This window comes from Wyeomyia smithii, chromosome 3, assembly GCF_029784165.1.
Source record: "Wyeomyia smithii strain HCP4-BCI-WySm-NY-G18 chromosome 3, ASM2978416v1, whole genome shotgun sequence".
Taxonomy (NCBI): domain Eukaryota; kingdom Metazoa; phylum Arthropoda; class Insecta; order Diptera; family Culicidae; genus Wyeomyia; species Wyeomyia smithii.
Genome location: NC_073696.1, coordinates 54,726,246 through 54,741,287, shown reverse-complemented (window position 1 = coordinate 54,741,287; position 15,042 = coordinate 54,726,246). Strand labels below are relative to the sequence as shown.

The following is a 15,042-nucleotide window of genomic DNA, read 5'->3' as shown; positions in this document are numbered from 1 at the left end:
CTGATGCAGATTAGCCGGATAAGATGTTTCCCGGCATTTTCAGAAAACCTCTATCGGAAAACATCTTATACAGTCAATCTGCATTTGAAAAACGAGAAACAAATATATATTTATTTCGAGTTTTACTAAGAAAATTTGAGTTAATCTGCTAAGTGATCCACTATTATAGTGTTGCAATATAAGTTTATTTACCCTACATCCCAACATATTCTGAATGTTATTTTTATTTGAATTCTAGGTTTGGCTTTAAACTGAATCCTGATCCTGTTTTTTGACTGGAAAAGAGAACACAACGAACTGAAGCGGGAACTTTACAAAATTTCAAAATATTTTATTAAACAGAGCGGTAAAATTATAAGTGAAACAATATTCAAGACAAAATTACATCCACTTCAAAAGGAAATTCAAACATAATTGCATAACTGAAATGAAACCTGGAATACACCGATAAATGAGAAACATAAATACGGTGTTGTATCATTATCGGATTAGTCAGAAAATATGCCATGACCGGAACAATTTTTCATATGCAAAATCTATTTTACATCTACTTCATGTAGAAACATGCGCGTGAAAAATACTCGCTCTAAAGTTTGAATTATCGGTGAAATTTGAAGGCCTGTTTTGTATCATGATCGGAACAGCTTACTTCTTTGTCGCTACATCGTTTGACTTTGCATGAGCTGTATAATGGATTTCACGTAACGATGATTTTTCATGATGGATTTGACAAAGGAACAATTCATGGAGTAGTTCTTGTTAGAAAAGCGAATAGGTTTACGCAGATTAATTGTCTGCTTAAATTTGAGTGGATCTGAAATAAAATGGGTGGTCCGATTCAGATATATTTTTCGTTCCGATCATGATATAAATATCATGATCTGATTTTTTTTTCTTCACCTATTCAATGATCTGATAGGTGGTGTAGGACAGTTTTGGAAGAAGTATGGGAAGCGGAATGGTACCAAGCCCGAGAAGTGAAACTGAGAAGGATTAAACCATCAACGGCAGCCTGGAAGGACAGGAAGAACAGAGAGGAGCAGAGGATACTGACCCGATTGAGGATTGGACATACCCGCCTGACTCATGGATGGCTGATAGACAAGCAGGAACAAAACATGTGTCATTATTGCGGTGTACAATTGTCGGTGGAACACATCCTCGTTGAGTGCCAAGAATTTGAAGATATTAGAAGAGAAGTAGTCTTAGAATTTAGTACCTGCGAAATTTTATGTTATGAGGAAGACAGGGAAAACAAATTACTCAAATTTGTGCAATTAGCAAACATCAAGAAAATGATATAAAATGTAAAATTTAATATTATACTTTATCTTTAAAGAGCTGAATGACCCCTCAGGTTAAAGGCTCTCTAATAAAAATCAAATCAATGATCTGATAAATCTATATATTTGAATGAATTCACATCGGATTTTGTATTATTTTTTCTGTAAACTAGACAGATAAATTGTTTCGTTGAACGTAGTTTGTTTATGATTTCTTGCGATTTTGATGGTTAAATTGTGACATGAAGATCTTTGTACCATGATTCAAAATATTAATCTGAATATAATATTCATTACATTCTTGTGATATTCAGGTAATGCTGACATTATGGAATAAATATTGTTCCCAAATAATTCTTTGTTAAGGTTCGAAAAATTTCTAAGTTTTACAATACATTTCTCTTTTTTATTACACAGTATTGATGAATAATAATTCAATTGTTTCTTGCTAGTATGCAGTTATTGATAAAATATGCTTAACAGAACATTAACTCATCAAACAAAAACTATGAAATAATATAAATAAAGAACAAGCTCGTGAGAAATCCTGAATACGTGCAATTAATGTCGAATTCATCATGTTCGGATGTATTGGCATTGAATTGCCAAACACGGAAATGCTATTGTAGTTCAGTAATATAATTTCGTCTCTTGCTAAAAAAGATACCCAACAGCATCGATTTTTGTTAAAAAAAACGATATCATCTTTGTTCGTCTCGATATAATGATGGATTCTGTGCTCATAAAAATACTGCATCTCTTCAACATTGCTTTCACCGCTAACAACTCCAACGAACACTTTCCCTGGGGTAGCTAAACGAAACAATGCCCCAGCAGTGACTCGACCACTATCTCTCCCAACTGCCCTTGAGGACAACCGTGCCCAGCCAACAGCGAACATCAAACATCGAACTGGCAGCAGTTTTTCGGTGCGCGGTCAACGCGACTACGCTCTCATCATATTTCATCGAACGGCACAAAATGGCAATCGGAATCGAACGGCCGGATCGCTCGCTGCTGGCCCCTCGCGGAATGAATCCTGCGAGCGTAAATCATTAATCGTGAAGCGTGAAAATGACGCCCCGCGCCGATGTGGTGAAAAATTTGCCGGCGATCGGCGGGGCTTGCTTTTTAAAGTATAATTTTAAATAAGCATACTGATTGGAAGATAAGAGTCGAGTTTTAATTAAGGCTGCTGGGCTGCTATTGGTGAGAGAGAGCGAGAGCTGCGTTTTTTTCTTTTCGTTATCTGCCAATGTGTGGTTTGGAATTTTGCATGTGGTGAAAATTGCCGCGTGTGGGGCTCGGATTACCACCCGGTTGAGGTTTACAGCCAGTGGAGGCAAATTTATCATCCTTTCTATCGCCGCCGAGGGAAACTGACAGCCAGAATTCGTACCGAAGGTGAAGGGAAATTCTGGCAACGCGCTTCTTGCTCACGTGGAGTGATATATGATGTGCTATCGACATGATTTGCAGATTGTTGTTTTTCTTTTGTTGCGACCCCATTTTGGGTGGAGTAACGGAATTCCAGTCGATTGCAGTCGGCAGTTGGTATGCGACGGCGACAACAATTTGCTGAATCGCTAGTCGGCGAAATCAGTTTTTTTAATGCCGCGCTTGCAAAGGTTTACTAACGAAGTAATTGTCAGGTGTACACAGTGCTGAAACAGGCGGTTTCACAACATCCGGCACAGGCAGTGTGACTTGTTATTTATTCGAAAGAAATTGCGAACTTTGCTGCTACTGTGCAAGGTGGAATGAATGTGCCTCCCAGCTGATCATAATTTAATACAAGGTTCTGTAATGGGCATTGCTGAGGTGAACATTTTTGTTGCAACAAACCCACTGTGGCATGTGAATCGAGCTTTTTAATACTACATTTATTAAAATATTTTTGTTCTCTGTAGCCTCAGAAACTGTAAATAAAATGACTGTGTTATCAGTTTTGTCTGGTTCGTTTGATACTAATTATGCTTGGGCAAATGTTCCTTTTTTTACAGCACACTCCTCGTGCCGTAATTACCGTAACAGCTTCACACCGACAGGTATCGCATTGAACAGTATTGTAGGGAACACAAAAAGCAATTTAATAGTCCCTTGGTTATCTTTTGTTTCCTATGTATAGCGTCTTGCTCAGGTCATCCTGCAGGTTAATTCTTCCCCAACTGTATGTGGCAATATAAATAAATGGTTCTTATCCTAACAAAAGTTGTTCGGTTATTATTTACATCGTAAATATTATATTGCCCGATTCCTCTCTGGTATAACCTGTTGCTGTACCAAACGTGTACTGCTACAATAATAAAAAAAAGGAATTGAATTTGTAAAATGGCATCTGCTATCTTAACGCTAGTTATAGGGTAGCAAAATTGAATTCCTATTCAAAACGGCTCTCCAATCGACTGTCTGACGACTGTTGTGGATTGGCCATTGTTTCATCGTGCTACGCCGCGGATATAAAAGCCATATTCGATTAATGTAGTTATAATTGCAATCTGTTTTATTCTCCATTTAATTTGTTCCCAGCCTGTCTTCCCCATGAACTACATATTAAACCACATTAAAATCAAACCGATTGTCGTTAATTGCCACACTGTCGTTGTGGTGCAAAAACCAATCTAGTTCGAATTCAGGGTTTGCTTGTGAAAGACTGTAATTTGGGTTGCCTAGCGGTGGCTAACGTTTCGGAAGTGAATGCGTGCACCGGTTAAGATAATCAAGTTCGTTAGATTAACTGTGTTTTTTTTCTCTATCCTTCTTTCTTCCAGGTAAGCGATTGCTTTAGAGACGTTTAGTGCGTTTGGAAGCTGTTATTGCAAATTTGCAATTCAGAGTAAGTAAAGTTAGTCGATCAGAACAATAAACTCCAATTTACTATGCTCTAAAAATGTTGAAAAATGCTTATATATCGTCGTGATTTAGACGAAATCACCAACAATTGTTGTATAATTAAACTTTTTATCGAGGTATGTATTGATATAAATTTTATTATATTTAATGTCCAATGGTTTTCTCCGTAGCACACAGCGGTTATTTGCGGTTTTGAAGTGTCTGCAGATTTTTACTCGAATCTCCATATATCTATGAAGACTTTCTGGACATGTGTTAATAATAATTTATATTAATGAATAATAATAATGAAAAAAACCATCATTCGAAAAACTTACAATTTCTGAGGATTCAAAATTTTACTCGAATTTCACTCAGATATACTACTTACAACTTTTATAGCAACAGATCGTAGAGATCCTGTGCCGAATCCAAAATACGGCTCCATAAAATTCAGTCTTGAGTTGCTCTTCTCCAGTCGCCCCTCACACTCGCTGCTCTAGCCTTCTCATCAACAGCACACATTCAATCCAACCCGTGCGGGGTCTGCCTCTATGCGGGTCTCTGCTGAGTATTATCTTTGCCGGTAGCTCAATAACCATGTGCCTAGTCCACTGCAACCTGCCATGTTTCATCGACACACCCCCTTTTCTAGTTTCCCAGTGAGTGTTAATCGCAGGATTCTTCGCTCGAAGACTCCAAACAATCGCCGATCGGCCTCGTTCAGAATTCAGGTTCATAAAGCACCACCGGGAGGATCAGCGTCCTGCAAAGTGCCAATTTCGTGCGGATGTAACTGTATGTGTATGTAAATGTGTATGTAAATTGTTGCTGCAATTCGTCTGTTTATCCCGCGCTGATCTTGTTGTCACACGTTACTAGTACACCACCATGACACAGATTATGAACAAATGATATGTGTGCAAGTTGTGTTCTCCGAACTTGTCAAGAATCTGTCTCAAGGTGAAGAGTTTGCTCCCTCCCCCAAAGGGAAATTCCCCAGTCCATTGTGAAACATCTTATTAACTAAATCTGCATCAGAATCACGAGGAACTGCTGACCTCGGTATTCCATAATATCAAAACGTGGACGAGTTTGTCACTCCTCTTCACTATTCAAACATTTTTTCCTAAATTTTATAAATACCTAAAAATGAGCTACTTAACTATTTACAAATTATGACATGCTTTTATTCTGCAAAACCTGTGCTATAAACAATTTATCGTTTTCGATCAAAGATCGGAGTGTTCTTTTGGAATTTATTAGGAAATTTAGATTATTCTGAAGTTTAGAAACAAACTGCAAGTTTAGTGTTGGCATTTTTCTAAATATTTTTTATCATAATAATGTTAGAGTCTAGAGTCCAGTTTTTTTGTCACGAGCTCTTTAAAAATTTGTGTTATGTTTTATTAGTGCGATTCAATTGTCAATCGTGGCATTTTTATTAGCTTATTTATTTCGTTTTTATTTCAAATCCTTCTCTAATTTTTAGTTTTTATCACGTTTCACATTCATGAGCAGTATTTCGGCTTCTACCTTCCAAAGTATAGTAGGGTAGAATCACCGGTTTTGGCCATAGCACCAGTTTTGGCCATGACAGAATAAAATTGATAATTGTGAAAAAGTATCTTAGATTATTCGTAATTCGAAGTCTCCTATTGAACCTGCTGATACTATCCAACGAAACTATTACAAACTTAAGCAAATAAATATGCGTATTTTGGCTTTAATAAAGGAACTAACTATGCTTTCTCCAGTTAACAATACAGCCTAACGTTTACTGCCCATAATCGCATATTTGTAACATTTGCAAAATTGGTTGTTCGAGCAAATCGCACTTTCATATTTTGACCTTAAATGCTTAGTTCCCAATATATTCTTGCAAATAGACACTTTACCTAAACTTTGTATCATAAAGAAAGCACTACTTTACACTATGTATATATTTAATATTACTTTTGAAGTCAAATTGGTTGAAATTTTCGCAATGATACATTTATGCCGTCACTTTCAGGCTACTTTTGGAATATATCACAGGGGAAATGAAATTTTTCATGTATTCAACAAGCATGAACTGAACATCAGAAACGGATCACCGGTGGTTGGCTACCGAACCAGAATAAATTCCGAATTCTAAAGGATGCAGATGTGGATTTGGATGGAAGCTTTTTTGACAAAAAAGTTAAAAAGCTAAGTAGTGTGACAATTATTCGGTTATTTACGCTATGTGACAAAACAACTTGGTATTTTTTACGACTTTTTTCACACAAACATAAGCATATTTTTTCAGATATAAAAATTACATACTATTCTAAGCATTTCCCAATAAAAAGCACGAAATCCATAAAATGTCGAATGTTACAATTATGCGATTACAGGCAGTTTAGGTAGTGTGCAAGTTATTTTTCATAGAGCATTACTTTGTTTTAATTTGCCCATTTCTATAACAAATCTTGTTACCAGCATCAGACACAACTTACTACAGCACATGGATAAAAAAGTGGACATTTTGGTGTGATTTTTCTCTGCAATATTAAAATCACCTACAGCTTCCAAAAACGTTCATTGATCCATTCTTGGCCACATATTATTGCAATTCCATGATTCATAATCCTGATATTGGCCATATGTAAACAAAACCATGGTAACATATTGATGTTTATGCAAAACCTGAAATGTATGGAGTTTTTCGAGCTGATATTTTAATCGTATGAGATATGTGAAACTACAAAACTGGTTTGGGATTAGAAAGTCTGCGTTTGTTCAGATTACTTACAAAATTGTAAGTTCATTTGTATTTACCAAAACTAACGCTTTGGATTCTCAACCTTAACCTGACTATAATAAATGGCACTTGAGTTATCGAAGTTGATGTTAGTTGAAGTTGATGTGTTTCTATGTGAAAAAAGAAAGAGCTATGAAGGACGAAAAATTAATATAGGTCAATGATGTGATGTCAGTGTTATTGAACATCCTACTAAGTTTGAACAAATTCTAACTTGAAGTACTTTGCCCTGCTAACTATGTGTGAATATAATATCATGATTATTATATATACTGGCCCTTTGGTTAGTTCAAAAACGAGGATTTTCTGCTGTTCAAATATATCTATATGATAAAGTCAAAATATAAAATGAATTCGTGTGACTTCAACTTTTTCGCGAATCGGCCCCAATAGGAGACCCAAGTGGCCAATTTAGAAATGCTATGGCCAAAACAGGAGCCTAGAGAAGTTTTTTGATTGGAAAATATGTAAGCAATACAACATAATTTGATTATTTAAACTCATTGTTAGTGCAGAATATAGACGATTTCATCCGATTTCCCCGTTGAAATTATTCAATTACATATTTTTCGAAGGAAGAACGACAAATATCTCTCATACATAACATTCTATGGCCAAAACCGGTGCTCTTACCGTAACGAAATAAGATAGCGAAAAACCTACATTTTAATTTTGTTCATGGGAACTTCTGGTAGGAATTTGCTTAGCCACGATTTTGTGATCCCCAATCCTTGTCAAACAAGTTGAAGAGGGAGTGTATGAGACACGACCGCAAGGTTAACACTGAATCACGACAGTCTGGATTATGTCAATGTATTTTTTGCAATAGGTTAGGTAATATAATTGATTCGAGTTAATCAATTTGTTGTTCTGAAACGGTAAATTTTAGCAATAATTCTTTTTCGATTCTATCTAACGTTATGATCACGATACACTTCCTTGTTTAGATATGTTTATATCAGTAGCTTTTATCCAACATTTCTATAATTCTCTGAAAAGAATTTGTCGTCTCTGAAGAGATTTGAAATGGTAACAAAGGTCGAATTACGGCCTATGGATATCATCCACATCATGAAAATATCCATATTGGGAGGTATTTGATCATATTATGCTGTTTTCCAGGAATCTGACTTTTAATCATGGATGTCAAAATGGCATATGGGCTCAGTTTTAGGTCTCTGGGCATCTTGGCATCATCGCGATTCCGAAAGAACTCATATTAGGTGGTATTAGGACACTTTTGACTGGTTCCCAGCAACCGGAAGCCACTACCGTACATTTCAAAATAGCGTTTGGAGTCGATTTTCGACCATTGTGCATCTCGATATTGAGTGTTTGACCATTTTAGGTAGTATTCGCCATGCTGAACTTCAAAATAATGTCTGCATTTGATATTCAGATTTTTGCGTCATACTAGTTCCGAATATGTTTATATTAGGTGGTATTTTGTTATTTTATGCGGGAAGTTTCAACCATGAATTTCAAAATTGCATCTGAGGTAGATTTTATGTCTCAGGTCATCATTTCTTTCCAGAAATACTTGTATTAAGTGATATTTGTTCCATTTTCATTGTTTCATAAAAAGCGAAAGTCATCATCATTAACTTAAAAATGTCGTGTGGGGTCGATCGTCGGTCTCTGAATATCATCCCGATTCCGAAAAAAAACATATTGGATGGTATTTACCATTGTTCTCAGCTCTGATTGGTTGAAATCTTTGTTTACATTTTTCGATAATGCAATAGTTAGCATCATAAATCACAACTTACTGCATTTTGGAGGATGGTTGGCAATTCTACATAAAAAAGTAGATGGGTTTTGTTGAGAAAATTCTGAACTTTTTTTTGTGATGTTTAATTAAAATCCAATATTGTTTTATTAGTGTTTCTATTGCTGGTGTTGACTAAGTTTACCAAATTTCTTGTTTTTTTTCGGAATGGACATGTAAAAGTAACTTCGTATTACAAAAGTACAAAAGTTTAAACTGGATTCTTCCAGTTTTTTCAAGTAATTTAGTCAAACAGTTTAATTACAAAATTTTCCAGTTTTTTATATATGATCCAGTTTTATCCAGATTATTTATGCTGATATTATTTATGCTGATTGATATTTGAAAATATTTTCAAAACTTTTTTGATTGATATATCTATTTTAAATATTTTTTATTCCTCACAGCATTTTCAGTATTTTATCTTCTCGCACGAAACATGGCCAAATTAGGAACTGCATGGCATGGTCGAGATAAAAACAAACAAATAGATTTTACCAGATCATGAAAAAAATCTTCAGCTTTTTTTCCTGTTGCGTAGCAGTTTAGAAATTAATTAGTTTTCAAGAGATTGCTAGAAATAATAAGAATCTAAACTTGACTGATGTTACGTAAGAAAATGTTGCAGCACTATTTTTGTTAAAAGATGAAGTTAATGATAAGACTTTATTTTCCTAAATTTGAGCTAGATCGATTGCGTAATTTTAAATTATGCTGCTGTCAAGGGAGTTTTTCAGCCCATAATTTTTTTTTTTGGTCTTCGATAAAATCGTACAGACAGTTCTTAATATTATCTTATTCTAGATTCTAGATTTTAACAAATTGTAAGCTCGAAATTAAACAGATTGAATAAAAATGAGTATTTATTACGATACGATATCTCTTGAGTTGCTGTGTTAAAAACTGATGCTGGATACAGTAATCATCACAGAAAAATTCTCACAATTAATTTGTTTGCTGTTTTTTAAATTTATTTCTTATCCAGTTTTTCCCAGATTTTTTTTTCAGAATTTTTCCAGTTCAATCAAAAATTGTATTGGCAACTCTGGCGATGAGTGTTGTGTGTGATAGACTGCCTGTGTTCGTTTTTTTTTTATTATCAGAAATAACCAGGATTGTCCTATGATTAATAATTCCACGCAGCAATTTCAAAAATATATTTCATTTCTTGGGCAAAGATTCCGTACGAAAACTGCAGTTATTTTGTTTTTTTTTGCTCAACAGTCCACGTAATACGAAATACGACATATGAGCTGAGTGAAATACCTATAAAAATTTGAAGTGAAGTTTATTAGGTATATTTTAACAACACTTCAATTGTTGGTTAGGTTTTGGTGTCGACATGGAGGCATGTCCAACCTTTCCCCCATTTAAAAATACTACAAGGTATACAGCCTTAGGGTTGTGTGAAATGGTGACGTGGGACTAAACACTGTAATTAGGGGATTTTTTATTACAAAATATACAAAGTCTGCAAACAGAATCAATGTGTTTGCTCAGCGACTGTACGTATTTTTATTTTCAGCCTCCCCTGGAAATCAATTTTTGAAATATATTCAACAACACTCGAAAGAATATCGTAATAAGTAAATAAGCCAAAAATTCACAAACATTCGTAGGCTCTTACTCTTCTATAAATTGGTATATTTTAGAATTCATTCTTTCGATACTATCCGGTCACGATTATATTGGTTAATATCGAAGATAAAATTAAATTAATATCCGTTGCAAAATCTTACAATTCTTTTGAGTAGTTTATGGTAATCATGTTTATGAGATAAACTTTCCATCACCGTCAACAGCAGCATTGCAGTTTTTCCTCGATTGCACATGAATAGAAATGTACGAACAAAAATGAACCACTGCAATACGACTAGTAGCGCTGCAGTACGAATAGAAGTGTACCGCTGAAATGTACGAATAGAAGAGTACCGCTGCAATCATAGACGACGAGAGACCTGCGGTTCTTTACTCCACTGGTACTGTAGCTTTTACCGGCATGTTTTCTTTCAAGACATTAGTTTTTATTAGGTTCTGAAAGCAGGTTTAGAAATTCAAGGATGGGGATTGTTTCAAACTTTTAGGAAAACTTTTACCTTCGAGACATCATATTAGTCTAAGCTCATGGAAGCAAAAATAAATTGACTTATTGGGACGGGGAGACTCTTTGGATTTTTATTTCGATATTGATACAGAGAATATCACAGGGAACGGATGGTGTCCATTCACGTCGTCTGTGCTAGGAATGCTGGCATGTAATTGGTTCATTATTAGCGTAAATTTGTCATTCAAACTTCCTATCAATTTTACCGATTAGCAATGTAATTAGAGTGATAACTAGCATATTACAAAATTGTTACACATTTTATCTATCCAACAACATATTGGTTATTGTTATCCATCATGTGGTTATGCTGTTATTACCATTTGAAATCTGACGCAACATTTGCTAGTTTCATTTCTAATTTTACAGAATGCATTCCAAAAAAAAAAGACGTAGTCCCACGTCAAAAAGCCATGGTTTTTTCCATCTCTCGTCACCAGTTACGATGCGATATAGAAATCTTTTCTGATTTTACCTTTGGAACAGCTGTTCACAAGCAAGTTTAGGGTGCAAACAAATATCCACAGATGATAAAGCTGGCAAATGTCCACAGCTATTGAGATTGTGGTTGATTCTAATCGATTTATGACAATCAGCACTTATCTCTCGAGACATTTACTGGAAACCGGCTGAAACAAAGTTGTTCACTTAATATTATTTCAAAATTTTTGATTTACGTTTTTAATTTTTAGGTGCATCTAATGTTCCCCGAAAAGGTGGTTTTTCTTTTTTTCCCTATAATCTTTTTTTGAAAAAAAAAAAAAATAAATAAAAAAAGGACACGGGCCATTTTTTTATATTTATTCAAAGGTAAGCCATAAGACATAAGACGAAAAGTATGGTTCGAAAAAATATTGATGGACTTCCACAATGTCGGCCTTTATTGTCACCTGTAACACTCGTTTTATGGGGGGCAGTTTTGAACGAAAAGAAGAATAACTAGAAGCCACTTGTCACGTCCTGTCCTAGCTGTGGATTACTGATACCCTTAGCTTGGATAGAAGTGCGTGAAAATGCCGAAAAGTGATTGCTCACCAAATTCGTCGCTTCACGTTTACTTACGGGAAAACTTCATTAAAGTTTCTAAAGACATTACGCACTTCCAGTCTAGCTAAGGACACCAAAATCCACAGGAAGGTTTAAAACCCATAAGATTTAATTTATGTTTAGTTACTCTATGGTCTTTAAACGCATTGCTACTGATATTAGGGGCACCAGAAATTCACAGGAATGGCTGAACAGTTATAAACTAGCAATACTCAGAGGGAGAGATATGCGAAGAGAATGTTGTGATTCAAACGAACATGTCAAAATCCGAGCCAAACGACAAGAAAGGTAACATTTCAAGAGGTATTGCAATCAGGTACAATTAAGGATATTGTTATTTTCACACGTTTTTCGTGTTTTATTACTACACAATGAATTGAAGATGCTCCAAAATTGCTTTATCACAGTGATTTTAACCTGGTGGTTCACAAACCTCTTATATTGTCAACAAAATAATGATCAATTATGGTGAAAGTGTATAAAATTAAATAAAAATATAAAATTTAACACCTTCACGGTTTTTGTGATGCACATTATTATTCCCCAGGTTTTCCACCGTCAAAATCAGTTGATCGAGCCGAATAAAAAAGTTAGTCAACATTGCGCGCTGAGAAGGATTTTGGCACCTCTAACATTTAAAACCTAGTTGCCAAAATTGCCGGTTTTTTTCATCGCTTATCGCTCTCTTTGAGTATGTCTACTATAAACTTTAGTTTTTGTGGTATGAGCTCGTGGGTTGGGTAATTTGTTCCGCTTTATGTCGATCAGAAAGAATGTAAATTTGTAAAAATAGTCTATGTAATTTTTTTTTGTAATCAGCCACGCCAATCCAGCTCGAGGTGCCGTGCGAAATTGATAATAAGTTCGCCATTTTTTTTTGTTTATTCAAAAACATTTTGTTTTGTTTATCAGTACTTACCTATATAAATGCGGAAGATTTTGTGAATCACTGTTTCCCTTCGAAAAAAAAAAACAACAAATAAGTCACTCTGTTTACCCGAGGTTAAATATTGTTTGTTTTTGTTTCTTGTGATATGATATACTCAACTGCTTTTCGGTGCTTTGATAGCATAATAAAATACGATTTGCTTTTCCTGTTTCTATTTTTCCAAGTAATTTTTTTAAATTGTTTTTTTACATTCGCCACTTGGATGAAGTTTTTGCTCACAACCATGATCATATTTTTGTTAGCGTCCACATAATTTTTCTCTGTTTCTTATTATAATCCTCAACGATGGTGCTTATTACGGGAGTCACTTCACGGTGAAATCAGAATGAAGTGAACAAAATCCTATTACGGGACTCACGTAAATGAGAAAAACGTCGCAAAGTGACATCTGCCGCGGAATCTGGGTTATTATGAGTGTCATATCAGTGAAGTGAGAACGGAAAAAGCGACGTTTCGCGTGGAATTATTTCTCGACCATTTTGAACGGTGAAATGATTCCACGATGATGCCATAAGTCTTAAAGTAGATTGATTTGTGATCTAATGGTAAATATTGGATTTATTCTTCAGTAACGAAGCGAATCAGAAATTGATCCGTGCCTTAAAGCGGTCAAATTTTCATTTTTTTTGCCCGATGGAAAAAAATGCAAACTAGTTCAGGAAATTTTCGATACCGAAAAAAACCTTTTTTTTTCGATTCCGAATGTCTTAAAAATGCAGAACACGTCAAAATCTGGTGTTATCTAAAAAACGGGAAAAAACGACTTTCTGGGACCTAGACATTTTTGAGCTGGGAAATAATCTCATTTCACTTGTCCTGTTGGTGCTTATTACGGGAGTCACTTCACGGTGAAATATATTTCATTCTCACGCTCACTACACTTTTTTAGACCTATTCCCGATTCCACCTCAAGTAAGGTGACAAAAATCACCTCCGTGGAGTGAGATTGACCGTGAAGTGAAATTGAGAATAGGACAAGTGAAATAAGATTGTTTCCCAGCTCAGAAATGTCTAAGTCCCAGACAGTCGTTTTTTCCCGTTTTTCTAGATAACACCAGATTTTGACGTGTTCTGCATTTTTAAGACATTCGGCATCGAAAAAAAAAAGAATAAATCCAATATTTACCATTAGATCACAAATCAATCAACTTTAAGACTTATGGCAGCTTTGTGGAATCATTTCACCGTTCAAAATGGTCGTGAAATAATTCCACGCGAAACGTCGCTTTTTCCGTTCTCTTTTCACTGATATGACACTCATTATGGGGCTTATTACGGATATCACCTCACGGTGAGAACGAAGTGAAAAAATGGTGAAAAAAGACGCGTGCAAATCAAATGGGAATCACTTTTACCGTACCTATTACGGTTGTCACTTCACCGTGAAGTGACTCCCGTAATAAGCCCCTCATAATAACCCAGATTCCGCGGCAGATGTCACTTTGCGACGTTTTTCTCACTCACGTGAGTTCCGTAATAGGATTTTGTTCACTTCACTCTGATTTCACCGTGAAGTGACTCCCGTAATAAGCACCATTCTCAATTTCACTTCACTGTCAATCTCACACCACGGAGGTGATTTTTGTCACCTCACTTGAGGTGGAATCGGGAATAGGTCCAAAAAAGTGAAGTGAGCGTGAGAGTGAAATATATTTCACCGTGAAGTGACTCCCGTAATAAGCACCGATATGTTAGTATTAATTTTACCATTTTTCTGCTGCGTCGAGAGGTAGGGCAGTTTAAAAAAGGCCCTAGTATTTCATCTTAAAGAACCACCCCCGTGTGCACGGCTATGCTGTGGGCTAACATTAAAAGTGCAGTTATTCATTTATCGGATAACGAAAAAAAAACACGAGCCTTTGATTTTTATACTAATTGCAAGCTTCGTATCGAAGCGTCAGGAAAAAAATAAGTAGAAACGCAAATTACCGCCACTATCGTCAGCGATTATAAAAAACCTGCCATGGCGCTGCCGCGCTTAGTGAATGACTTTCCTGACAACAGATCCGTCTAAATTGCTCCTTTTCAGAGCTGGTCGGTAATTAAAATTCTTAGCGGAATTTATTTCAACACTTTAATAAAATAAAACTTTATAATGTGAGAGAGCCATTACGGTCAGCCGAGCGGGTGCTATGCCATGTGGAGACATCGTGGCAAGGTGTGAGGACTAGCAGTGGCACCCTAGTCCCGGTCTTCAGGGTCGTCGTCACTCTGACTCAGTGGAAACTTCAGAAACTGAACTGTTAACACACACATTAACTCATTAGCTTGATG

At 35.7% G+C, this 15,042-nt stretch overlaps 1 protein-coding gene across 1 annotated transcript in view; it reads left to right on the top strand.

Annotated features, from left to right (window-relative positions):
• LOC129728099 (epidermal growth factor receptor) overlaps positions 1-15,042 on the top strand; it is a 240,503-nt gene that overhangs the window by 143,664 nt on the left and 81,797 nt on the right. The window lies entirely within an intron of this gene.